Raw genomic sequence first — 26,466 nt, forward strand, 5'->3', positions numbered from 1 at the left:
TTCTCTAAATGCCAAAGTGATAGAAAATACTACTATTGCAAAGAGACAAATTGTGGGGAATAAACTGTGAAGGTCAGATTATCTTCTAAGAAGCCACATGGAGAAAGAAAACTGATGACAGAATCCCATCAAACCAGCAAATCAGCCTTGAAACATGAACTTTCATGGGATATCATGAATCCTTCTAAGAACTGCAAATCTCCTTGATCTTTCTGCCTGTACTGTTTTGGAGATGTTTACAGTAGAACTGTAACTTAAGACTTGGCTTTCAGGAAAAGAATAACTGGTAATCCGATCCTAGAAAGCTTTCTGCACTGGGCGTTTTAAACAGTCAGCGAGTGGGAGGATTTCCCTTCCATCATGCCCTATGAAGGGAAAGGAGATGGAAACCAACAGGCATTCAGTTGCTTCTATGAGCCAGGTGCTCTGGCAAATCCTCTATATGCAGCATCTGTCTCAGTTCTTCCTTCCAACCACCTCATGAGTGACTCATTATTACTCCATTTTACATAGGAGGGAAACTGAGATTCAGAGAGATTTAAAAAGTTTACCCCAACTCAACACTGAATTTGAACACAGTTCCGCCAAATAGCAAATCACATTTTTTTTCTACCACATTTATAGATTTAAAAAGTCTTCCCCATGTCTTCCCCAGATCTTGGTAATTCCTCTTTGCCATAAAGCACATGCATGGGAGAGCTAGGCAAGGTAATTTTAAGTTGGGATGCCCCTTCCACACGAGGGTAGCCCTCAGAATATAGACATGAAGTAACCCCTAGCTTGAAGAAAATGTCACCTCCTTCAGATGACTCCAAGTTCTGAGGAGCCAGCCCATAAGCTTGTGTAGTCATGTGGCCTTTAAACTGGGTGCTATTGAAGGAGGTCTTGTTGCTCATCTGAGGCGAGGCCTGGTGGTGTACTGGGTTTGCTTCACTAACTTGGTAGGGACACGAGGCCATCATTCCAACCATCCATTTGTAGGAAGAAGCATGGAGATAGCCCCTGTTGAAGAAAACACTTACTAAACTCTCATAAGAAGGACTTCAGAATAATAGTTCAATATTAGTTCAACATCACTGGGATTCCAGTAACTTAATCAAGTAACAATAACCCTAGTAACAATAATAGTTAAAAGCAATAATAACCTTTATCAAGCTCTCATATTTCCAGGTACTGTCTAAGCTTTTTATACATATTCTGACACCAACTTGTGTAGTATAATTTAATTCTGGCATTAACCACCCAAAGTTAGCACAGAACCCACAAGTGAAGGGCTCAGTTCTCCACAAGACTGCTCTCACTTCAGATGCCAGCTACACTTCAGGGGTCCCTAGGCCACCTGCATCTCTGACTGATTGACTACAAATTTGGGGTTTCCACAACCCGTGCAGGTTTGATAATTCACTAGGACAACTCACAGAATTCAGGAAAACATTATGCTTATTATTAACATTTTATTACAAAGGACACAAATCAGGACCAGTCAAATGAAGAGCCACAGAGGGTAAGGTCTGGGAGGGTCCCAAACACACAGCTTCTGTGCCTTCCCCTTGTGGAATCAGAGTGCATTACCCTCCTGACGTCAACGTGTTCACCAACCAGGAAGCTCCATTGAGCACTGATGTTCAGAGTTTTATTGGGATTTCATTACATACTGAATCACTGGCCACAAGATTGAATTCCATCTCCAGCCACCAACACCCCCCTCCCCAAATCAGGAGATTGGGCTGATAGCACAGGGCCCAAAGCCCCAACTCACTAATCACATGGTTGGTCTTTCTGGTAACCAGCTCCTATGCTGAGCCATCTCTATCTTGTTAGCACAAACTCAGGGGTGACCCAAGGAGCTCATGAATAACAAAGACACTCGGGAGATTCCAAGGGTTTAGAAGCTCCCTGCCAGGGTCCCAAGAGAAAGAACAGAAGAATTCTTTATTATCTAACAATACACATATTTAATTTGCTCCTCAACACATTTCTATGAGGTAAGAATTATCTCCAACTTATAGGTAAGAAAATTAATGTTTAGAAGAGCTACATAATCTAGTCAATAATAGAGCCAGGATTCAAACTCAGGTCTCTCTGGTCTCAATCTGCCATTGATCTATCTTAAAAATAAAGTAGTATTGCATTTCATGTAAGCCCCTAATTACTCATAAGAATGCTTGTATATGAGAGTATATATAAACACACACACACACACACACACACACACACACACTCACATATTCTGAAGCTAGTCATTTAACTACTATTGGAAAATTCTAATTGAAACCCAATGTCCATTCCCCTTTGAGAAGAAGAAGCCCCTGAGTTTTAGCTTTTCCCAGACTCCTTTGCATCTAGCTGTGGACATGTACAATTTCTGAAGCATGTTCTTGAAAAAGAGTCTGGCATCCCTCTACTTTCTTATTTCCTGCTTCTTAGGGCTGGACCATGGTCATAAGAGAAACACCTTCAGAGGAGGCTGGACAACAAAATCAAAGCAACCTGTCTCCTTGTCTGGCCTCAAAATAGCGATCTACTCACCCCAAAATGCTCAACACCCTCTGGGTAATAATGTATGAAAGAAATAAACTCCTGTCTTACTTAAGGTGCTACAGCACCTCGTTGGGTCTCTTTCATGTAGAGCCTTGACCTGTATTCAAATCATCACAACTACTAGCATAAAGGTTTTCCTGCAGACTTACAATATTGCGTAGCAATGGGAAGAGTGTCACTAGGCAGCTAGCCTTCAAATGTTCCTCCTTATTCAGCATCAGGCTTTCCATCAGGCCTATTCCTACTTGTAGGCTCTCTAGTGCTCATTGTGGATTCCCCTTGATCTACCATCTTTTTATCAGCTTGTGTTGAGTTGGTTGTCTGCATGCTGAAACCCACTGTACCTTCTGTACAAATGCATTCTGCTATTATATGACAGTCGTACTTTTCCCCTTATTGCGAAGCACTATTGACAAACCTCAAAATTAAGGGAAAAAAAATGCCATAAACTTTCCCTCTGACAGTAACTCAGACTTGTACTCAAAAGGCTGCTTTGCAAATTGTGACTTGTGCAGTTATTGCTCTGTCCTGAAACTGAGCTTGCACTGAGCCAGTTTGGGGGGGTTTGGTCTTGGAGGTTAAAGTTCCACTGGAATCAGTATCCTGGACCTTTGTGTACATTTATTCTCTATAGGCCCAGATACATTTAAAGATAGTACTTAACCCAATGGGTCTTATTGGAAAAGAAATAAGAAGTGTAAAGGACACTAGTTCACAATTTTTAAACTTATACAATCTGCAGTTATTAAAAAAACACACTACTTTAGCCTTTTAAAATTCAACTTTATGTTCATCCCAGTTGAGTTCTTTTATAGCAGTAGATTAAAAACAAATACTAACAACATGCTATGGGGCTATTTTTAAATTGTGTTCAATGAAAAACTGACACAGATTTTTCAAAGCTGGCCTCTGCTTTCCAAAAAAATATTTTAAGAAAGTCATTTCGTTTATATATAACTGAAACTTAGAGAGGGGTGTGGTTACTTACATAGTTTGGGATTCCCAAATTACCTACAGTATCTAAAAACAGAAAGAGTATTCTGTGTAAAGAGAAGACAAAATGAAAAAAAATAATCAAAGCTTTCTTCTTACATTCTGTTTGGGTGTCAGAAGAAACACCTTATGGAGGTAGATGAAAGAGTAACGCTTCCTGAGGTGTGCATATAAGATAATCAAAGCATAGTCATGTTTATATTTGAAAGAGTGAGCCTAACCAGTCAGAGAAAAGTGGATGGAAAGGGATGCAGTAAGACAGGAAAATGGGGAGGCACCCTTTCAAAAATTGGGTACGCTACTGTTCTTGTTTTTCTACCATGGAGAAATAGACAGACATGGTGAGGGCCACTGAGAACTCTATTTCACTCTTTTTCTTTCCACATTTTATCTAACGTATTCTTCTTTTAAAATGTAATGTTAACGTGAGCTACTTTAATCATCTAGTAATAAATTGTCTTAATTCCTAGCTAAGGAAAATACTTTGGAGTGGAGTGGGGACAATGAAAATGGCAGCACTGTATATCTTTTGTTTTACAGGGTTCTTGGTGATGGGGTGTGAACCTTAAGTGGGACTTTAATAGGAGGCTTTGCACAGCACAGGTCAACTTGGGGAAGTTCAGCATGGAGAGTTACCTACAGTTGTGAAGATGGCAGTCCTGAGATCGAAAAGGAGACAAGAAGGCAGTAAACAGAAGCTTCCTCTTACTCAAGCAAAATTTGCTAGGTTGCTAGTAGTGTCAGAGGTTCAACAACCCTGGCTTTGCCTGTTACTAGAAAACACTTTCTTCATCCTAGCGTCATCTAAAGAACATACCTGTAAGAACACAGAAAAAAAAATCTAGAAAGTGTTTATTTTTGAATTATGAAAGCAGGATTAAAAATAGATTAACAAGACATAGAAAATGTTGGTTACATACAGGTTGGTCATTGTTGATAATAGAAATGCAAATTTGCTGAATTTTAAAAAATTGAAAAAGCATCTTTCCTTTAAACTTAGTGTTATGGTGGGTTCATTTTTATACAATGGGCAAATGAAGTGGATAACATCACAATTTGACTGAAATATCCAGGAAATATTGAAATCAAAACACATTTAGACTCAGTCTATTTGAATAATCACTTTAGTTCTTCCTTACTTTAAATGACAGAATGAGATCAGTCATTCTGTCAACCCATGCATTGTTTTGGTGTTTCTCTACCTTATTCAATATACTGAAGGATTTACTTACAAATAACTGGTAGGCATCTGTGCTTAGAAAACATCTCTATCATTACAACAGATAATGTTATTAACAACTAAAAGTTTGATATGAGTTTTATGTACTCATAAGAACAAACCATTTGAAGGATAATGATCTATCTCTCTGCTGGTGACAATCTCTCAGCCTTGGGCAAGAATATAATCAACATCATCAAATATTTATTCAGTACTTGCAGGAGTGTTGTTTCTACACTGGGCCCTATGCCTGATCTCTTCTGGTGATTAAACAGAGTTGAAACTTCAGTCCCTCACAGAAAATTGTAAGCATTCATTTGTGACCTGAACTTTAAAAAATTAGTAGTTTTATATACATACATCATTGTATAACTCACTTATACTGGAGTCAAATCCCAAAAATCTAAATCCTTAACAGCACCAAGAAGAAGGTAGACTTGCTCTTTTAAACTAAGTATTAGATGATTGAGGAGTTCCAGACTATGATTTTTTATTTTTATTATTTTTGGTGTAGAGTGGGGATGAGCGTTTGCACTGGTGGGAAGCAATCACGGTTCTGGAGAGCCTATCTCTACTATCAATTTTATACATATACATAAAATATACATATATATACATACATACATTTTCTACATATATAAATATATGTAATATATTTAATCTTTAGATGATTGTGTTATAGATACTTTATCAGGTTTTTAGTTTGGGGGGATATTCTTAAAAAGGAGACAAAAAGGAGACAACTATTCAATAAGTAGTTTTATTCTCATTTTGATTAGTCGTATGTAATTACATGTCTTTACTAGGCTAAGCGAAATCTCAAAATTTGAGTCTTTCTTCATAACAACAGTTTATTTTGGTATTGTTCTTCCCTCTCTGGTTGTGAGATCTAAACTGGTTTAACCATGATAGCGAAGGGCTGCCTGGAAAGATAGAAGGGCCTAGAATGAGATTCACCTCCAGAGGTGGTGCCAGCACTGAGAGGCAGACCCTGTAGCGGGGCTGGCGGGAAATCCACAGGGACAGTGTGTGTCGGCTACAGTAGTGATCCTCAGACCTAGTGGTTCATGCACACCACTAGGACAGCTTGTTGCATCCTGGGGATGAGATGCTGTGGCAGATGGATGGACAGAATTTCGGCTGAGGAATTCAGATACAGAAAATATTCTGAGAGCTGAACTGGCAAGCAGTGACAGCAGGAAAGTCCCGAAGATTCCATTTCCCAGGCTGAGACAAGCCTCTGTCCTTTTGAAGGAGAGCTATTAAGAATAGGCAGTGCTGTATCCTGGAGGACAAGGGCTCAGGCCCAGGCAACAAGACTCCCATCTGTCCCGGGGTGTCAGCTGCTGACTTGGACTTGAAGTAACCTGTTATGGCTCAAATTGTATCCCCCCAAAAAGGTATGCTGAAGTCTTAATCCCCAGTACTTCAAAATGAGGTGCTTTTTTTTTTTTATTGAAATAGGGTCTTTACAGAGGTAATCAAGTGAAAATGAGGTCAGTAGGGTGGGCTTTAATCCAATACAACTGGTCTTCTTATAAAAAGGGGAAATTTGGATGCAGAGACAGACAGGCACAGAGGGAAGATGATATGAAGACACACAGGGAGAAAAGGACCATGTGACTGGAGCAGGGAATTGACAAGCCAGGGATTGCTGGCAAATGCCAGAAGAGTCAAGGAAGGATTCTCTGCTGGAGGCGTCAGAGGAAGCATGGCCCTCCCAACTCCTTAATTTCAAACTTCTAGCACCCAGAACTGTGAAATACTACATGTCTGTTGTAAGCCACCCAATTTTTGGTACTTTGTTACTGCAGCCCTAGAAAACCCACACAACTCGCATGCTTCTTCTGATCTCTACCGCTACTACCCTGGCTCCAGCCACACGACCGTCTGTAGCCTGATGAAGCCCTCCTCTCCAGGTTTGCTTCTCACTCCTTCATCCTCCACCCTGTGGCCCTTCTAAACACAAACTGATCAGCTGATTTGCTTGCTTCCAATGCACTGGCTTCCTATTTCTTTTAGGATAGAGTCCAAACCCCATGGCTTATAGGTCTCGTTCATCTGGCCTTTCCCATTTCCCCATCCTCAGATCTTGTGATTTGCCATTTCCCTTCCCCTTCATCCACTCCCATTCTATGCTCCAAAACTTACAATTTTAGATTTTCCTTCTCGCCTTTGTAGATAATAAATCCTCTGCTTAGGACTCTTTCCCCTGCCTCGTTTGCTACCTAAGTCATATAATGCTGTAGGTCTCATCTTAGATGTTTCCATGACACTTGGCTTCAGGGCCCTTCTTGAGTGTCCACAGTCCCAATGAATGCACCAATCAGAGCCTTGTAGTCCTGGGTTGTCACTGACTGCTTCCTTGTTGGTGCTTAACCTACTACATGTAAGCTCCATGAGGGCAGATCAGACAAGTGGTGGCCCCAGCATTTCCACAGGAAAGGATTTGAATAGCAATCTGGTTATAAGAAGGGCTAGGAATTTATGTGGGGTGGGGGTGGGGGCTAATGGAGATTTTGGGGAATCGAAAGCCTCCCCCAACTATTCCATGTAGTGCCTTTGGCCAGCATCTTGCCTATCTTGTTCACTACTGTGTCTGGCACATAATAGGTGCTCAAAAATGTTGCGTAAGTGAATGAGTAATTGGCTATGTGGGAAGTTCCACGATCAGTTCTTGTACCCAAGGTTCAGAGCCAGATGCACTGCATCTCCAAAGGAACTAGAATATCTTAAAATCCTTCCTGCCTAAGGTCAGGATTGGTTGTCAGTGGCCCACGCTGTTGGAAGAGGAGGGATACAGAGACTGGGAGCCAGGCTAAACTCCATTCTGGGAAAAGCTGACTAATCGTTCGTCGTCAGTTCCTCTGGCCTGGTCCTTCCTGTCGCTTATCGAAAGGGCAGCTCTCATTATCGACTTGTCACCAGCTGCTTCCTTCTTTCACAGCAAAATAAAAGGGCACCATTTCTTTAAGATTGATGGTCTCCATAGGAACAATTTTATTGATCTCTAAAGATACCACACAGCAGTCACCCTCTTATGTGCTTATTGAGTGGACATGGCCATCTAGGATCTCATGAAATGGTGTCCCTTTAGGAAATGCTAACAGCTGCAGTAAAGAGGGACATTGAAATAGGAGGGGATAGGAAGGGAGAAGAAACATAACTGAATGTTGGACAGTGAAGGCCAACTTTGGAGGAAGAATTTATATTGAGCTTAAAGAGACCTAAGAAGAATCCTGACAATTACATTATATTAGACAGCCAATAGCTATTTATTATCTTCAAGGAGGGCTGCTCTAGGAACTAAAGCATATATGGAAAGGAGGCAAGAACTTTCACAACTGCATTGTATGTATTAGTGGGGTATGTACAATAAGAAAATTTGTATGCAGCTAACACTGTATTTACGTGATATATATTTGGGAGAGGACTAGAGCAGAGGAAGTGCCATGTAACATTGTAGGTTCCTGGCCTTTATCTTTATTGTAGGCTATATTCTGGGCCAAGGAGGCAAATTGGTTTCATTTCAAGTACCAGCTTAGAGGGGTAATAGCTCAGAATGATAGTAGTTGGTTGGAGAAGAATTCTGAGAGTACATCAAGGCTCATTGAGAAAACAGTGCCATGATCAATTAGTGATGTCTGCCAATTAATGGAGAGGAAGAAGAGAGAGAACAAAGGCACCATATGTTTGCATAAATTTTCCATCCCTCTTCTAGATCATTGGCAGATAGCTGAGTATTTTCTGGGGCTTTCAGTTTTTTCTTCCTTCTTAACTATAAGCTGAAAGTTTGCTCTTCTATATATTCTTTTGATGAGATGGTAGATTGTGTCTTCTAGGTTGAAAAATAAGAGATTTAATTAAAAATGCACAGATACTTATCCTACTTCAATAAGATTTCTTGTTAATAATCAAAGAAATTAAAACAAGTGAAATACTCTTTTTAAAACCTATTAAATATTAAAGATGAAAGAAAAAAAGCAAATTCAGCGAAATGTACCTCTCATACAACACTGAACAAAGTGTAATTTGGTATACCCTTTCTAGAAGGTCATTAGGAAATATATGTATATCAAGAGCCCAGAATTCTCATATCCTTTTACTCAGTGATTTTAATACCCACAATTTATTTTAATCATATTATCAGTTAGCTACAAGGATTCATGTTTAAGATATTCAATGCAGCATGCTTTTTAATGCCAAAAAGTTGAAAATAACCTAAATATATAACAAGATGGGATTGATTCAATAAATAATGGTGAGTGCACCCAATAGAATAATATCAGAGCCACCAAAAATCCTCAACAGTTATTTTAAAAATATTGATATTATCTATTCAGTGAAAAGTGCAGGCTACAAAGCGCTCTATATACAGTATGACCATAATTTATTTAAAAACATTTTTTTCTTTAATTGTGTGCATATTAATAGTGTGTCACAAGCACACAGACACACATAACTGAAAGGAAATACAGCAAATGTCGACAGAGATGATTTCTGCATTTATGGGTAAATTTCAATTATTTTTGTATTTCTGTACTTTTCAATATTTTCCACACTGAAATGTAAAACTAGGAAAGAAGATAATTGCCTCTTAAAAATTCACTCAGGCTGTAAGTTACTCTGGGTGTGGCTTATCTACTTGTCTCCAGCTAGGACGAAACAGAATTCATGATCATAATTTGTTACCTCAGCATGTATTATAGAAAGCGTGCTACAAATAATCTCCCCTGCCTCCTGCTGATTTCTATAGACAAAGAAATTAAAACATTGAAGGGAAAGAGGGCACATAAATAATTAGGTTAATGTCAAGCTGCAAGTCATTGGCAAAATCTTAAAGTCAAAGAAAATTCGAGACTCCAGTTTCCGAGCCCCAAACTTAAATTCCTCCACGACACTCTTTGTTCCACTGTTCAAGCCCATTTGGCTGTCACATGCCCTCTACTCAGTGAGGATTCATTCTTTGAATAATGAAAAGGTTTTTTTTCTTTCTTTTGTTTCAACTCAACTTGTTCATGGTCTTTTTATCTTCCTTTTTCCCTCTTCCATCAGTGTCATCACTCAGCTCCAAGCTAGAAGATAGAGTCATCCTCAATAACCCCTTTACCCTCACTCCTCACGATCCTCTCATCCACTGTTAATAATTCTACTATAAAACTACATATTGAGTTTGGTTCCTCTTCTCCATCTTCACTTTTGTTACCATATTTCTCAGAAAATAAGACCTAGTGGGACAATCACTAATGCATCTTTTGGAGCAAAAATTAATATGAGATCCGGTATTATATTGTATTATATTATATTATATTATATTATATTATAAAGATCCAGTCTTATATTATAGGAAAATAAGACCGGGTCTTATATTAATTTTTGCTCCAAAAGACGCATTAAAGCTGATTGTCCAGCTAGGTCTTATTTTTGGGGAAACACGGTACCTAAGGGGAGATCTTTTTCATGTCTTGCTCAGACTACTGCAATTTGAAGTCTTCTCCTCTGCAGCCTCCAAACTAAATGACTTTCTAATTTCAAACAGCCCCTCCTATTTTCTGTGACTGTGGGATACTTGCAGGCTGGACATATTTCCTGTAACCATTCTTTCCCAGTCAACATCAATGTTGACTTTCTTAACATGTTAATATTGACCTATTATATAGTATTTATAATCGGCGTTTATAATTTTGAGATAACAGATGGTACATATAACAGAGGTAATATTCTAGTTCTAGATATTGTAAGATTATCTTTCCAATTACTACCAATGCAAATGACAACACAAACTTAAAAAAAATATCCAAACAACACAATGAATTCCATCAAACTGATAGAGCTGGTTATGGGTATAGAGGCAGGCTATTTGTGGTATAACAAAGGAGAAAAGAAGCCTGGAAGTGCACAAATCTCTCCCGTCTTTGTCTGATTTAATCTCTGACTTGCCCATAACTCAAGTTGTTCTTTTCACTTTCTCAGAGACCTAGTGTCTCAACTGTAAAACAGAATAATTTATGCCCTTCACATAAAACACAAGGTTCTGGTGGATGGCCCAGTTAAAGTGGAGATTAGTTCAAAGTGACACAAACACCTTACAAGTTCCATTAGCTTCTTAAAGAAGTATATCAAATAGTAAGATGTTAAATTACATTGATATGTGATTAAACATAATACTAATAGATCTTACATTTATATAGTGCTTGTTTATGAAGTAATATGGTAAAGTAAAAACCTATTCTCAGTTAAATTTGTTAAATGTTAACATTTGAAAAGCCTAGTTAGGTATTTATTATATAAAGTAACATTATTTAATACAAACAGGGTGGGTATATTTTATGTGAATTTGAATAAGCTGCATTAAAATGGTACAATATAAAAATAAAGTTTTCTTTACTGTATAAAATTTGAGATAAGAATCCCCAAATTCAAAGTTTATCATACATTACATGATTTCAAAACTGGCCAGCCCAGTGGATCATTGATGCTGTTGCCTCATGTGTGGTAGCTTCCTGTTAGACATTTAGGTAAACGAAAATACATATTCTTTCTCCTCAGGTTTAGTACTGAATAATATGAGTCTTGAGATAAATGTGAGCACTAATCAAACACAGTCTCTGGGCTTCTATCCTTTGTATCCTTTGCTTCTGTTCCTTACTTAAAAATAATTTGGGATGTCAAGCATTCATTATTTTGAAGGCCTCTCACTTTGACTTTGGATTTAAATAGAAAATTAAGTCAAGCAATGTCAGTGTTTTGAATCCAGTTAAACATGTAGTTCAGAATTGGTAGGAAGACCAAATGTCAGTCCTGTACATTTTGAAAGCCACAGTAGACTCCTAACAGGAAAGAAGTTTATTTCTAATCCCAAACAGGCTCTGATGACTCTAAAATAGTATTGACTTTCACTGCTCAATTTACCCTGTGCTAATAGCTTTCAAATGGCCAAATCCAAAGATCTATATTTGGAACTCTTTTATTTGGTTTCCCTGTATCATTTCCTTCTTGAAACCCTTTCCTTTGCTTTTGGAATACAGTTCTCTACAGTTCTCCTACCACTCAGCACTCTGCTTCTGGGCATCTTCTGCTTGTTCCTCCTTTTCTGCACAAGCCTTAAATGTTGGTGTTTCACAAGGTTCCAACTATTGGTCTTTTTCTCTTCTAACTCTATTAACTTTCTTTGAGTTATTTCCCCTGATCCCTAGACTTTAACCACTATCCACATGGTCATGACTCCTACCTATGAATATCTTTAGCCCTGCACATCTAATTGAATAACCGAAGGCACCCCAAGTGAATTCATGATCCCCACTGTCCTCATCAACTTGTTCTTGGCCTTTTTATCTTCCTATAGTCCCTCTTCCATTAATGTCATCACTCAGCTCCAAGCTAGAAGATAGAGTCATCCTCAACAATTCCTTTTCACTCAGTCCTCACTATCCTCTCATCTACGGTTACAAATTCTACTATAAAACTGTATATTGAGTTTGGTTCCTCTTCTCCATCTCCACTAGTACTACCTAAGGGGAAGTCTTTTGCATGTCTTGCTCAGACTACTGCAATAACATCCTAAACTGTGTCCCTGCTGCCAGTCTCTTCCTCCACATAGGTCATCCCCGACTCTACTGCCAGACTGACCTTCCTAAAAAACTAGTATGATCATGCTTTAAAACTTCCATTGGCTCTTGGATCAATAGAAGTGTTCAAATGAATGAACAATGGATTTCTTTAATAGCAAGCTAACAAAATTGCGTAATGACTAAGAGTCCAGATTCAGGAGTCAGGCATAGTTTGACTCAAGAGTTTTTTGTTTATTATTTGAATGACCTTGGGCAATGTCTCTGAGCTTTAGTCAGGCATCTATAAAAATGGGACAAAAATATCACCCACTTCATAAATCACTGTGAGGATGAAATGGGGTAATGCATGTAAGGTACTTAGCATAGTGGTTTGTTTATTGTAAATGCTTTGTAAATGGCAGCTATTAATATAATAGGTATTACATTCTCAGACCTAAAGAGCTAAGCTGTCTTACTTAGTACATTTCATGAATCTCAATATGACTAAGATCAAACGATAAAATGTATAAATTTACCATTATTTCTCCTCTACTTTGTGACTCTAATGACTGTTTATAACATTTATCATGATATTATTCACGGGTAGAGTTTTTGTGAAATACAGTTTGTTTCATACAAAGAGATTTCACTACTGTTGTGCTTTTTCCCTGATTTTTAAGTAGACATGTATTAATGCTTAAAAACTGTTATTTAGCTAATAAACCAGATTCTGAATTCTTTCTTTGGTTAATTTTGAAACAAAATGAATTTTTAAAACTTAAAGGGTTTTTTTATCGCCTTGTATACATGTAAAGGAACAACACACCCATACTTTAAGGCAAACATAAGGTAAATATTTCTAAACATTTTAGCAGAAATGTTTTAAATACATATTCTTCGTGTTATCTTAAAACAGTTTCTCCTGTAACCAAACAGATTCAAATCCTCTTTGTACTTTATTTGTAAAGCAACATCCATAAAATCAGCCAAGATATTATCAAAAGCTCCTCTTTCACTGTAATGTATAACTTACTGCAACTGAAAGGTAAGGAAATTTCAGAGCTGGTAAAATTGATAGCTCCCCTTTCATGTTAGGGCAAAATTAAGGGGGAGGCCAAAGTATGGCTCAATATGCCATACCAGTTTGTACCTTAATTTCCCAAGGAGCTAATCATTCAGGAAAGGCCAGATGAAGGAGAAAAAGGCATTTTAACAAGGTTCATTGGCACCGCATATATTTGATTCGCTCTGGATTTACCATATAGATGCTTAATGCTGTCTATTTATACAGAGAAGAAAAATTAAGTTTTCCATGTGTTTACCAATTATGTAGACTTTTTTCCAGACTTGTTATTTAGAAATGAGTTCTATGTTAATTCTCTTTGGTTGCAAATGGATCCAATTTATCAATTTACCAAATGCTGCCAATCTTTGAGGGGCAGAGAATGGTAGGGGGAAACTTTGTATACCTAGCCTTGCAGAGGTGTTTAAGCAGTAACCTACAGGGCCATCTTTGGAAACCGCACCCACTGATGAGCATTCTCCAGTGAGGCTGCATGGGATTGTGGGAAAGGATACAGATTCTGAGTTCAAGTCCTGCTCTATCCCTTATCTGTGTCATATTGGGCAAACCACTTCCCCTCTCTGAGCTGCATTTTTATCTTATCCAAGCCTACCTTTAGGATTTTGATGCCTACCTTCCCAAGGCCATTCTTCAAACACCTTTTCAGAAAATTTCTCTCTATATACCTGTATTCTCCTCCTCATCATCCCTTTTCTCCCTCCTTCCCTCTGTCCCACTTTTCTTCCCTCCCTTCCACCTTCTTTCCCTTTCGTTGCTTTTTTCTTTTTTCTTTTCTTTCTCATCTTTCTTTTTCTTTCTTTCTTTCTTCCTTCCTTCCTTCTTCCTTCCTTCCTTCCTTCCTTCCTTCCTTCCTTCCTTCCTTCCTTCCTTCCTTCCTTCCTTCCTTCCTTCCTTTTTATGTAGTTGAGAAACAACCCTTTTAGTCAGCTGTGTGGATGAACAGTTATGAGAAGACAGTTCTCTGTTTATACTAGATAGCCAACTTATAGAGTTTTCAGTTGACACACTGACTAAGCAGATGAATTTCAGAAGTGAAAGATAATTTCCAAATGAATGAAATTAATTGAAAACTGTGATGATTCTGGTTGCATGAATACCCATCCTGTTCTTTTCAGTCAAAATATATACTCACCTCCAAAAGGTTGATCAAGATTACATATGTTCATATATTTGGTTATAACCTTTAAAAGTGCTTAGCTATTTCTCAGAGGGTTACAAGCACTTATTGAGACACTAGCTCATCTTTCTTTCCTCCGCTTCTAAATACATTTTTTGTACGTAGCTCTGCAGTCATAAATCATTCAGAGTATCCCAGGCCTGGACTCTCTAGAGCAGTAGATCATCACCTGAACATAATTCTAAAATCTCTGGGTGTCACCCTGCATCTTCCAGCCCTGCATTACTTTGGCCTTTTCTTTTATGTCCAGAAACTGGTGGCTTCACATGTCCTTCCTCAGTGACTCCTTGTTTTCATTTTTGGAGAGAGATTTCTTAATGTAGGCCAATTACATTTTTTCAGTCATTTTTATTCACAAGCTATTGTGAGGCATCTGTAGTTCTGGGATTATCTTTCAATGAACTTAAATTAGATTTTATAAAATGGCAGAGCTAGAAAGGATCTTCAGAGATCATCTGATCTAGCCCTCTGCCCTTTAGCAGTTGTCATAGCCTTTCCCCTTTGGGGCAAATTGGTTGATTTATTTGTTTTTACCACACCTGAACACCATGAATTTAGTATAAAAAAAGTCCAAACTAGTTTACGATGAGATGGGCTTTGGTCAAAGAAAAGGCCATGCTCTTTACGTCAAAGGAAATGGATGTTGGGAGTAGGTGAGCATATATCACAGAGTCTGAACAACAACTTTCCCCAGAGTAGACTGGAATTCCAGTGGTTCATGATCCTGTCAAAAGCAAGTGCTAGAGAGAAATGGACTCCAGATTTCCTCCACTGCGACTGAAACCTGCAGATGCTAGTTAGTGCTAAAATGAGAAAAATTAGGACCTGCATTTTCTCTCATGTAAATGATTATTCAGGAAGGAAAATAAAGATTATTGATCATTAGGTTACAGCTTCAAAAGGAACAGGTGTGCTATGGAGAAATCAATTTGGTTTTGTGTGGAAAAACAGACCATCCTGGGAGCAATGGCGATAATACCTGCTAAGCCACATGGTAAAAGAGAGCAAATTCGTTAGCCATATGGGATCAGTCAAGGGAATCTGATTGTTTTGTAAAGGTCTTGGTGTCAGTCCAGGACTATTTGATAGGGTCTCTGGTACCTGAGGCTGAGGTCTTTTATGCATTTCCTGCACATTTACCATCTGCTTGAGCCTGTGTTTTGGAGTTAATTTATTTCATATGTTGTTAGACTTGGATGAAACCTTAGAGATCATCGGGCCTCTTGATGGCCAATTCATGTGCTTTCCAGGGTCAGGTAGTAATGAAAATGTGAATGCTGCTGGGTGTAGGTTGAGAGAAAGTAGTGAGGACTGGGCTGGACTGGAGAGTGGAACACACACACATACACACAAACACTGGGCCTATCAAAGCATGGATGGGGCCAGATTTGAACCAGGGACCACACTGCAACTGCTAAGTCTCTACCCCCTTATTTTGTAGAGGAAGAAACTGAGACCACCTGTATGATGAAAAAGCTGGGAATAGAATTGGAGTCTCCATCTCCCAACTTAGAGGTTTGGGTGAGTGTTTCTAGATGAGAACATATTATCACCAAAAGATGCCATCACTTGGTGTGGCTGGAGTGCGGGCTTCAGAGAAAGGAGAAAAGTGATAGGAGATGGAACCAGTGGCTGGACCATGAAGCGGCTTCTCTGCCACTCCAATGAGTTTGGACCTAACCCTGGAAAAACCAAAACCAAAAACAAACACTTGGGGAGTTACTAAATTATGGCAGAGCAACTAGTTCTTAAGAGAATGGTACAAAGAGGATCTCCTTCCACGTTAGAGAGCTCCATAAAGTGTGTCAGGCAAAGTCCCCCTGAGGCCAGGCCAGAAGGCCAGTTTTCAGAGGGTATTCTCTGTTCTTCACAGACTGCTCAGTGCCCTAGGCCAGGGCACAACTCAGTGTCCTCCTAGGGGAGCTGAGTTAGACACCGAGCGCATCCCCTGAGTAGTCTCCCTTGTTGATAGAGTGGGGCAGAAGGGTTGCTGGCGGATGAGAATATCCAAGATCGTAGCCAATATTCTTAAAATGAGAAGAAGACCACTTTAAAGATTCACTGGTCTTAAAGAGATGATCTGTTAACTATTTTATTGACCAGAGATAAAAACTCTCCTAAACTCACTTCCTAAAGCCCTCATTATTCTGTCTTCCTTTTGCCTCTATTCTGTAACAATGTTCTCTTATCAGCAATTGCTTCTTTTTTACTCTAAGGAGAATTATAAAGGTAAATGTGCAAGAAAATGGAAAAGTCTAAATTGTATGAGAAAGTCACAATTTCCATCTCTTATTTAGTGTTGCTATCTTAGCTTGGATGACAAGAAACAGTGGTTCACGCTGACATGAATTAAGGGTCCCAACAGCCTAGTTGTCAGTGTAGGGACATCCCTTCTCATCATGGGTTTCCCCTTCGGTACTTACAGTGTGGTTGTCTCTTTGTTCTTCATCCACTGTGGGAAGACATCTGTGAATAGTGGGCGGAGGACTTATAACCCCGATGGGTAGCCTCATCTGACATAATTGGTCTTTGGAAACTCCAGTGTTTAATTAGCATCGAAGAAATGACAAGCATTTCTAGGCCATCATTTACAAGAAAGCACAGCTTCAGAGAGATGACAGGGTAATTTTTCTCCTCTATAAAAATTTATGGTAAGAATGAAAATGTACCCTAAATTTGCTTAATCCAAAACCTGCCCTCAGCATCCTTTCTACATAGGACACTTGAGTTTATTGGGACCTTCTATCTATTGATCTCCATATTATTCTTACCTGTGAGATCCTGTGACTTTACTTTCTCTAATCTGGTTTAGATTTTACTGCCCATCATTTTAATCTCTCCCTTGCTAACTCCCTTGCCAGTCTATCTTTGGTTGCACCCAAATGGGTAAGTGCTTCCTAACTGGAGGCTGCTCATCACTGCGGAACTTCCTCTAAACAGGAAGGGTGTACAGACCAACCCTCAGGTTTATGGAGCCAGAAATCTGGGATATAAATCTATGCATGTTTGTGAAAGTGCTTCCAAAACATTTCAATGCGATTCTGACACAAACCCTGGTTAAGAACCACTCCTACAAAATCCTATGCTGGCTAATCTAGCTGTGTATCTTCTCCATGATTGCATCAGGCAGCTGAGAAGTGCTGGGGAAATATCACATAACACGCCGATCATTATCATGACAATTTCATGATCACCACCCTCAACTGGGCGCTCAGCACTGCCATGTCTCCTACCAAGTTTCTTGACTTGGCTGACCCACCTACTCTCCAGAATTAGCCTTTCAAAGCTTCCATACTCTTTAGCTTCTCTTCTCTTCCCACCTCAGTTTCAACAGACGGTTTTGCCCCGATGTGGGAAACTCACAATTGATTTGCCATGAAATTTACAAACCTACTTGTATCTGTGCCTATTCTCTTTCTTCCCTCTCCTGTTGCAAAAGAGGAGGAATCTCTTTTCCTACCTAAAGGTAATCTTTTCACATGTCCTCTGAATTTTATCCCTTCCCACCTGCCTTAATAGGCAGGAGGTTGAATTCAATTGACACATACTAGTCACCTTCACTTCTTACAGTGCTTTACACAATTGGCCACTCTGTCCTTCTCGAGCCACTCTTTCCCCTTAGTTTCTGTGATATACTACACACTCTCTTGGTTTCTTTTGTACCTCAAGGTCTCTCCCCCAAGTCTTCTATACTGGTTTTTCCTACCTAACCTTTAAATGTTGAAGTTCCTCAGGACTATGCCCTACCATTTTATGTTCCACTCACTATTTTCTCCAAATATCCATCTTTGTATCGTATTACGTGTATGTGTGCACACTCCCATGTGTGTATGTGTTCAGATATAGGAAATCATGTGTGCAAAAATGTAACTTTTGGGGGAACATTTCTCATGCTTTCATTTCTGCCAATGATGGTCACTCAATCACTTTGACTCAGGGTTTCTCACCCTCTATACTATTCACATTGTGGCCCGGGGAATTCTTTTTGGGAGGGCTGCCCTGCACATTGCAGGATGTTTAGCAGCATCCCTGGCCTTTTCCTACTAGATGCCAGTAGCCACCTCCTCTCCCACCTTGTACCAACCAAAATATTAGGTGGTTGCAAAAGTAGCTGCGATTTAAAAGGTTAAAAAATGCAAAAACCACAATTACTTTTGCACCAACCTAACATGTCTCCAGACATTTTCAAATGTCCCCAGAGGGGCAAAATTGCCCCTGTTTAAGCACCACTGCATTTAGCTGAAGTCCAGTCTTTTTGGGGGTGCAAGTCATTTCCTGTTTCACCTCTTCTCCCTTCTCCTTCCCATTTCCCAGCAGCAGCAGAGGCTCTGGGGGATGTGTGTAAAATCTTGGCACTGAGAGAGAAACCTTTGGGCTGCAATCCCTTTTCTGCTGGCATCCACTGTTGATGTAACTCAAAGCCAGTGCTCACAACAGGCTCGCCTCAGGGCAACTGCTCTGCTGGGTTCAGCCTTCTCCCCTGTTGATGTGGCTCCTGACTTAGCTCTGGCTGACGACTGCTGAGCTTCTGAAACTCAGCAACATTTTTGTATCTCATCTCCAACTCTGGCTGCCCGCCCCACAGCCTCTCCTGTGGGAATCCTCTCCCTCCTCTGCAGTCTGGCACTTGGGTTCTCTCTGTGCTCACTCAAGTGCCTGATCACTCTGCGGCCTCCTTCCGGTACTGCAGGGACAGGAGACTCAAGGTGGCACGTGTTTCATGTGAGCCTGTATCACTGCCTGTCTCTCCTGCACCTGCCCTGTCCTTCCCATGGTACTGCGGCTTCCCCTTGCTGGCGTGGGGTACCCTGAAAGGGCATTTTCTCCCAGCATTCCAGACTGGACCCAGGGCATGAGTTCCCCCCTCCTACCTTGTCTTCTCACATCTTTCTGGGGGATTTTCATCACCCCTTCCCTCCTAAGGATTTGGATCCGGGGCCTTTTTACAAAGACCCCCATCATGAACTCCCTTTCCATCTTTTCACTCTCCCACATCACTCCAGCTCCCTCCCGCAGGTGTTCTTATTTTCTGTGTTTCAGGGAAACTACTTTTGCAATTAGACATTGGGCTCTATCATATAAAAACTATGTTCTTTTCCTTCTAGGGCTCAGGAAACCTTGTTTTCTTCCTTTTGAACATGACTCTGCCATAAATTTAAGAACCTATTTTGGAATTCAATATTGGCTTCTGAGGCTGCTACTTGATTCTTTTGTTTTTCTTGGGATAGTTGGTGTCCTCTGTTCTCTGGGGCAATATGCCTCAGTCTTAAGATTCAGTAGAAATGATAGGACTGGAGAATAAAAAGAAATTCCCAAGAAGGAAAGAGAAAAAATATTCTTCCCATGATATATGTCTGATTATTTACCTTTTGCACTTTGCTTTGCAAAAGCCTTTTTCTGGGCTCATCCAACATTCACTTCCAACAGAGCTTCATTTTCGTGGAGGTGGGGATAACACTACCTGCTGCTGGCCTTCAATGAGAGTTGGAAATATGGGATAACTAAACTAATTACTATCCCCTTCCTCCAAACTTGGGAGTGGGCTGTGCTACTGTAGGCATCCGCAACCAGCTTGAGAGGGACCACTGGTGCAGACCCTTCAGTCTGTGTGGACATGACCAATGAAAAAATTTGAAGGGAGTGTAAAGTGTATAAATCCATGCTTAAAAAATTATGTTAAGCGAAATAAGTCAGACAGAGAAAGACAAGTACCATATGATCTCACTTATTTGCGGATTCTAAAGAAAAGAATAAGTGAATGAACTAATCAGAAACAGTTTGGGAGACAAAGAGGAAAAACTGAGGGTTGCTAGATGGGCGGGAGGGGTAGGGGGTGGGGGGGAGGGTGAGGGGATTGGAGGGCAGTTGGTGACCACAGGATGGCCACGGGTTTGAAAATTAATCTGGGGAACGTAATTTGGTGGTTACCAGAGGGTAAGGGGGTTGGGGGGTGGGGGATGAGGGTGAGGGAGATCAAATGTATGGTGATGGAAGGGGAGCTGACTCCGGGTGGTGAACACACAGTGTGATTTATGGATGATGTGATACAGAATTGCACACCTGAAATCTATGTAATTTTACTAACAATTGTCACCCCAATAAATTAAAATAAATAAATAAATAAATAAATAAATAAATAAATAAATAAATAAATAAAAAGTTATTGGCAATACCTGGTTATTTCACTACCAGTAATGGTCATACATTTTTTCCCCCCTAAAATTCTACTCAGCTTTGTTCTGGACTGATTCAAATAAGAAGCTGACACAATGTCTACCAAAAATCATTTCAATCTCCAAGTTCCATAAAACAACGTAAGATGCTCATATAACTCACTTTCCTGGAATGAAGGTTTGTAGCAATGAAAGTACTTCCAATTTTATTTTTAGAAACTGTTTCATGCATTTTACATTGAATTAAGCCTACTTCTTTTCTGTGACAGTTGGGGAGTTGTTTTCAGTCTCAGCCAGTGAGGAAAGAATCATTTGTTTCTGATCTACATTTTTACTTTGAAAAGACCATTGACTCTATTAATAAAACAAATGCTGTTTTTGTTTCCTTGAGATGCCACAATCTGCACAGTGTCTGCTTAACAATCTGAGACAAAATGAATTGTGATAAAATAGATTTCACGTTACAATGAGTCAACCTGACACGAGAGCCAAGGGACTGGTCCTGAAGAGTGACAGTTACATTTACTACATGCCAGAGCCACAAATGCTTTATGGCCCCTACCACAAGTGCTTCTGCACAGAATTTTCAAGCCCTTGCAGATCCATACGCAACCTTTCCAAATAATCAATACCTCAGCTGGTTCCTAAACCTCAAAATTACTGCCCACAGACAAAAGCATGATTTAGAAAAGAAACTCTCATAAAAACACACAGATAAAATGGAGGTTGAAAGTGGTGTATAATCACTGGTACATTACTGATCATTACTGGTGCGTGAAGTCTGCTCTGATTAAAGAGACAATACATCTTCAAGGAATTAAATGATTCTTAAAAGGCAAAGTGACAGTTAACGATACATTTTTGTGTTCCACTAGGAAAAACTAAAAAGTACATTTAGTTTTAAATGTACTTTAAATTAGTTTACATTTAGGGAGGTAATTTTTTTTTTTAGTTTCCCCAAAGGCAGGATAAACAGTGACTATCATTTTTGCTTCGAATGTGGAGATCGAATAACAAGTAAGTCTTTGGTAAACCCCTTGCAGTCTGGAATTGGCTCAGAAAAAACAGAAAGGAGAATTCAGAAAAGCCACAAGGATGAGAGCCGTGGGCTGATAGATGACAACCCCCAAACTATAACTGCTAAAGAGGTTTATGTGCAAACCTCAAACCACTTGTATTAACCGATTAACCCTTAGCACGTGCTGCCGATCGATCATTTATATCCTGCTTGATGACTTCTTTTAAAATTATTATTGTTTTTAGGCTTGTATTTGTTATTTTCCCCAATGTTTTATTTTGAAAACTTTCAAATGTACAGAAGTATTGAAAGAATAGTAGGATAAACACCCTTCACCTAAATTCACTAATTGTTAACATTCTATCCCATTTGTGATAAATTTGTATGCTTTTTGTATATATCTCCCCCAATCATTTGCAAGTAACTTACAACAGTATGTACCTCCCAAGAGCAAGGATATTCTGCCACCTAAACATGGTACTATTATCATACTAAGAAATTTAATATGGTTATAAAAATATTTGATTACACAGAACATACTCACATTTCCCAAATTGTTTCCAAGATGTCCTTTATAGCATTGTTTTTTGCTGATCTAGGTCCTATCAAGAATCATGTATTGTATTTGGTTGTCTTTTGTCTCTTTAAGTCTAGAACAAGGGTCAGCAAACAGATTCCATAAAAGGCCAGATGTACATACAATATTTATGTCTAATATAAATAATATAGTATAATATAATAATAACACACAATTGACCTTCGAACAAGGCAGGGACTAGGGGTACCAACCCCCCACGCAGTTGAAAATCCACGTACAACTTTTGATTACCCCAAAACTTAACTACTAATAGCTTACTGTTGACTGCAAGCCTTACTGATAATATAAACAGTCCATTAACATATTTGGTACGTTATATGTGTTATATGTATTATATGTATTCTTACAATAAAGCTAGAGAGAAGAAAATGTTATTAAGTTATTGTAATAACTATGCACGGTGTCAGATGGGAACTAGACCTATTGGGGTGATCACTTCATAAGGTATATACATGTCTAACCACTATGTTGTACATCTGAAACTAATATAATATTGTATGTCAACTATAATTGAAAAATAAATTAAAGCAAAAAATTAAAAAATAAAAATCATAAGGAAGAGAAAATACATTTACAGTATTTATTGAAAAAAATCCACATCCAAGTAGACCCATGCAGTTCAAATCCGTGTTGTTCAAGGGTCAACTGTAAATATAAATATTTAAGGCTTTGCAGGTCATACTGCCTCTTTTGCAAATACTCAACTGTGTTGTTGTAGTATAAAAATAGCCATAGATTCTATGTAAAGGAATGGATGTGGGTGTGTCAATAAAAACTTTACAGACACTGAAATTTGAAATGCGTGTAATTTTCACATGCACAAAATATTACTTTTCTTCTGTTTTTTTTTTCAACCATTTAAAATATATAAACCATTCATAGACCACAGGTCATAAAAAAATGTTGGTGGCAGGATTTGGCCCACTAATCATAATTTGTTGACCCCATATCTAGAACAATCCTCTGCCTTTTTCTTTTTTTTAGAAGTATATGGAAATATACACAATTTTAAGTGGACCCCTTGATGATTTTTCACAAAGTGAACACACTCATGTAATACAACTCAGAATAAGAAATAACTGTGACTTTATTTTATTTTAAAAAACACTTACTGGGATCACATAAGTTGACCCACAGATGGTTAGCACCACGTCTGTGGGGGCAGCTATAAAATGCTTCTAGAAATGGCTTTGACTGTTATCAAAAAGTCCTTACCCTCTGTCTACACAGCAAGATCTGCAGTGATCCTATTATTTCAGTCTTGGCAATTAGCCTGCCTATTGGTCCTGCCCAGCTAATCCTCAAATTTGGAGCTGTTTCAGAGGGCTTGACAGCTCGTGCAGGTTCTATGAACTACTTTGCCCCCTCTTATTCTAGCTCTATGCATCACCTCAGAAGGTGCCCAGGCAGGAAGATACTATTTTAAGAATGAGCTTAAGGTAGAGAGCAGGCAGCATGGCCCACAGTCTGTTAGGTCTGGGCTGAGTGAAGTTCAACTTTACCAGCAAATTGGCTGTGAAGCTTCGGAATCAGGACTTAGTCTGGTTGGAGGGAAGCCATCATTCATGGAGGGTAACTGGCTGATGAGACCACTTAAGGCAGCTACTGTGTTTTACTTGCTACATCTTATTTGCCATGGGGTGCAACTCTTCGCTTTGTAAAAACAGAACTTGGAAAGGCTCCTTAAGACATGGGAATGTCACGAGTGACTCATGGGATCTGCTCCTGAAACAGAAATAAGCTGCCTCACAAGTTCCCTCTGGTGGGTCTCAGATCTCTTATTTATTCTGGGCATTGGGCATTCTAAATCTGTTTACAATATTTCTAGGGATTATTCCGAGTGTGAAGTGGGGATTAATGCATTCTTTCAGGACACAGAGCCAAGTACCAGCTTCAGCAGCTTCTCTGAAGATGGCAGAATTGCTTAAATGACTGATTAGGATGCATGTCTTCATTTGAGAGATGTACAAGCAAATAAATGGTGGTCCAGGCTTGAGCCTTAGCATATGGGCTCAGTTACTCATTTTTCAGGGGCAAATTTGTTTGCAGAAGCTTAATCCCAAGGCAACGTCCACTGCCGACCTTCAATACTCTCCAAGAGAATCTCCCACCCACAGTTCAAAATAAAGACCATTCCAGGAAGGGTTGACAGAAACCAAAGGATGGAACAGACTAGGGGGTCAATTTCACCACTGGGGTCTCAAGCCCTGTCTTTTTTCTACTCTCAAACCTAATTTTATGGGAATTTCCAGCACTTCCTCCCTTTCCCCCAAACTATTTTCACTTGGCTGAAGGCCTTTAATTATTAGTTCTTCAATTTAATTGAGAATGGTTTTTTTTGCCTATATTCACATTCCAAATAATAAAATGGCACAAGTAAACTAAACAATATGGCAGAGAATCCCTAGTAGTGAAAACAAACCAATCAGACATTATGTCATTAGGGAATTTCAGGCTGGGAGGAGAAAAGTTGTGATAAATCCTGGTAGCTTTTTCTTTTTAAGTTTATTTATCATAATGCAGCTTGAAGAGACGATGGGCTTTCTTCTTTTTATTTACGAAAGGACGGAGTTGTGGGCTGTCAAGTAAATCCCATTCTCTGGCTTTCCCAGTTAGCTCATATTTCCAGCTCAAAGCATCATAAATAACCAATGAAGAAAAATACTGTCTAAACATTAAGAGGCAATTTTCATAAACGTTTGCATTAAAAATGCATGATTAGGATGAAGACTTAATTTTCGCCATAGCACAGTTTCTGTGTTTGCTGCGGTCAAATTTTTCTTTGCGTTGTCTGTCTTAGCTATTTAACTTTGAAGCCCACTAAAGATGAAAAGTGGGCATTTATGGAACAGGCGCATATGGCATTACTGATTCAGTTGCTGACCTGGCTTTTCTCCCTCTGCAGCATTCGCCATTGTGTTCTCAGCAATGAGCTTTCACTAGCTAAACAATCTCAAACCTGAGAGGTGGTGGAGAGAAGAAAGAGCAGTACATGTTCAGAGACGATAGGAAGGTTGACTGTATTATTTCTTTTGCCTGTAAATAAGGTAAAATAAACTAACACAAATAACCACTCCTTCTATCCGAGCTATGTGAATTCTACAGTTACGCAAACTTGTGCCAGAGACACTCACGGAGATGAATGAGCTTTCTGAGTCAGAGTCCAGTAACATAGAAGCAGTGTTCATACAGTGACTTTCATTTCATTAAGACCAAGGGAGAGTCTTAGCATAAGAGAGAAAAAAACCTAGAACAGGCTAGTAATTACTATTACTATTGTTGTTATTGTTTGGCAAACTGAGGGGCTTCTGGTTAATTATGACTATTCTTTGTCATAAAAATGTTAGTAAATATCCTGAAATGTTAAAGGGTTAAAAAATGGTTTAAAGTTGGAGATATACGCAATATAAGCCTTTTTTTTCTTTTGAAATTATTGGCTACTATAGTTTTGTTAAGTGTGGGTAGACTGTCGAGGTTTCCGTGGGAAATGATGTGTTGACCTTGACAAGTCAGGCACCGTCCAGGATGTCGGAGTTGGGAACTATTGGCTCTTTGCGAAGAAGGGTTGAGCAATGTTCCCTTTATTTCCATGGAGAAGGGGCTACTTCAAGACTTATTTTCTTTGCCTCCAGCCCCCAAAATGTAAAGGACTGAGATATTTTAAGTCAAATAAGTGGAAGTGGTAAAAAAAACATGGCCTATATAGACTAAGGATGAAGAAAGATCCTATGGTTAGACAGGAAGCAACCTGTTTGGTGTCTCTGAGGAGGAAAGATCTAGGAGCACCTAGTTAAATTGGGGCCAGAAACATTTTAATTTCTTTAAAAGAGAAATTCTGATGATTTTATGAATATAGTTCTTCTTCCCAAGTATATTCCAAACTCCTTAAGGGTTGAGGTCCTTTACTTATCTATGTCTTCCACATAGAACTTTCAACAGGGATCCTTCCACATAATGATGGTTTAATATGTTTCTATGGACTCATATCGTACTTAAAAAATATTCTTATTATATGTTGCTTCTGGGCATATTTTGAATATTATTATTATGGTGAATTTTGATGTAGAAGTAAGTCACATTCTTTTCTGTAAAGAATAGTACGTGTGAATTAAG

Source organism: Rhinolophus ferrumequinum, chromosome 6 (genome assembly GCF_004115265.2).
Source record: "Rhinolophus ferrumequinum isolate MPI-CBG mRhiFer1 chromosome 6, mRhiFer1_v1.p, whole genome shotgun sequence".
Taxonomy (NCBI): domain Eukaryota; kingdom Metazoa; phylum Chordata; class Mammalia; order Chiroptera; family Rhinolophidae; genus Rhinolophus; species Rhinolophus ferrumequinum.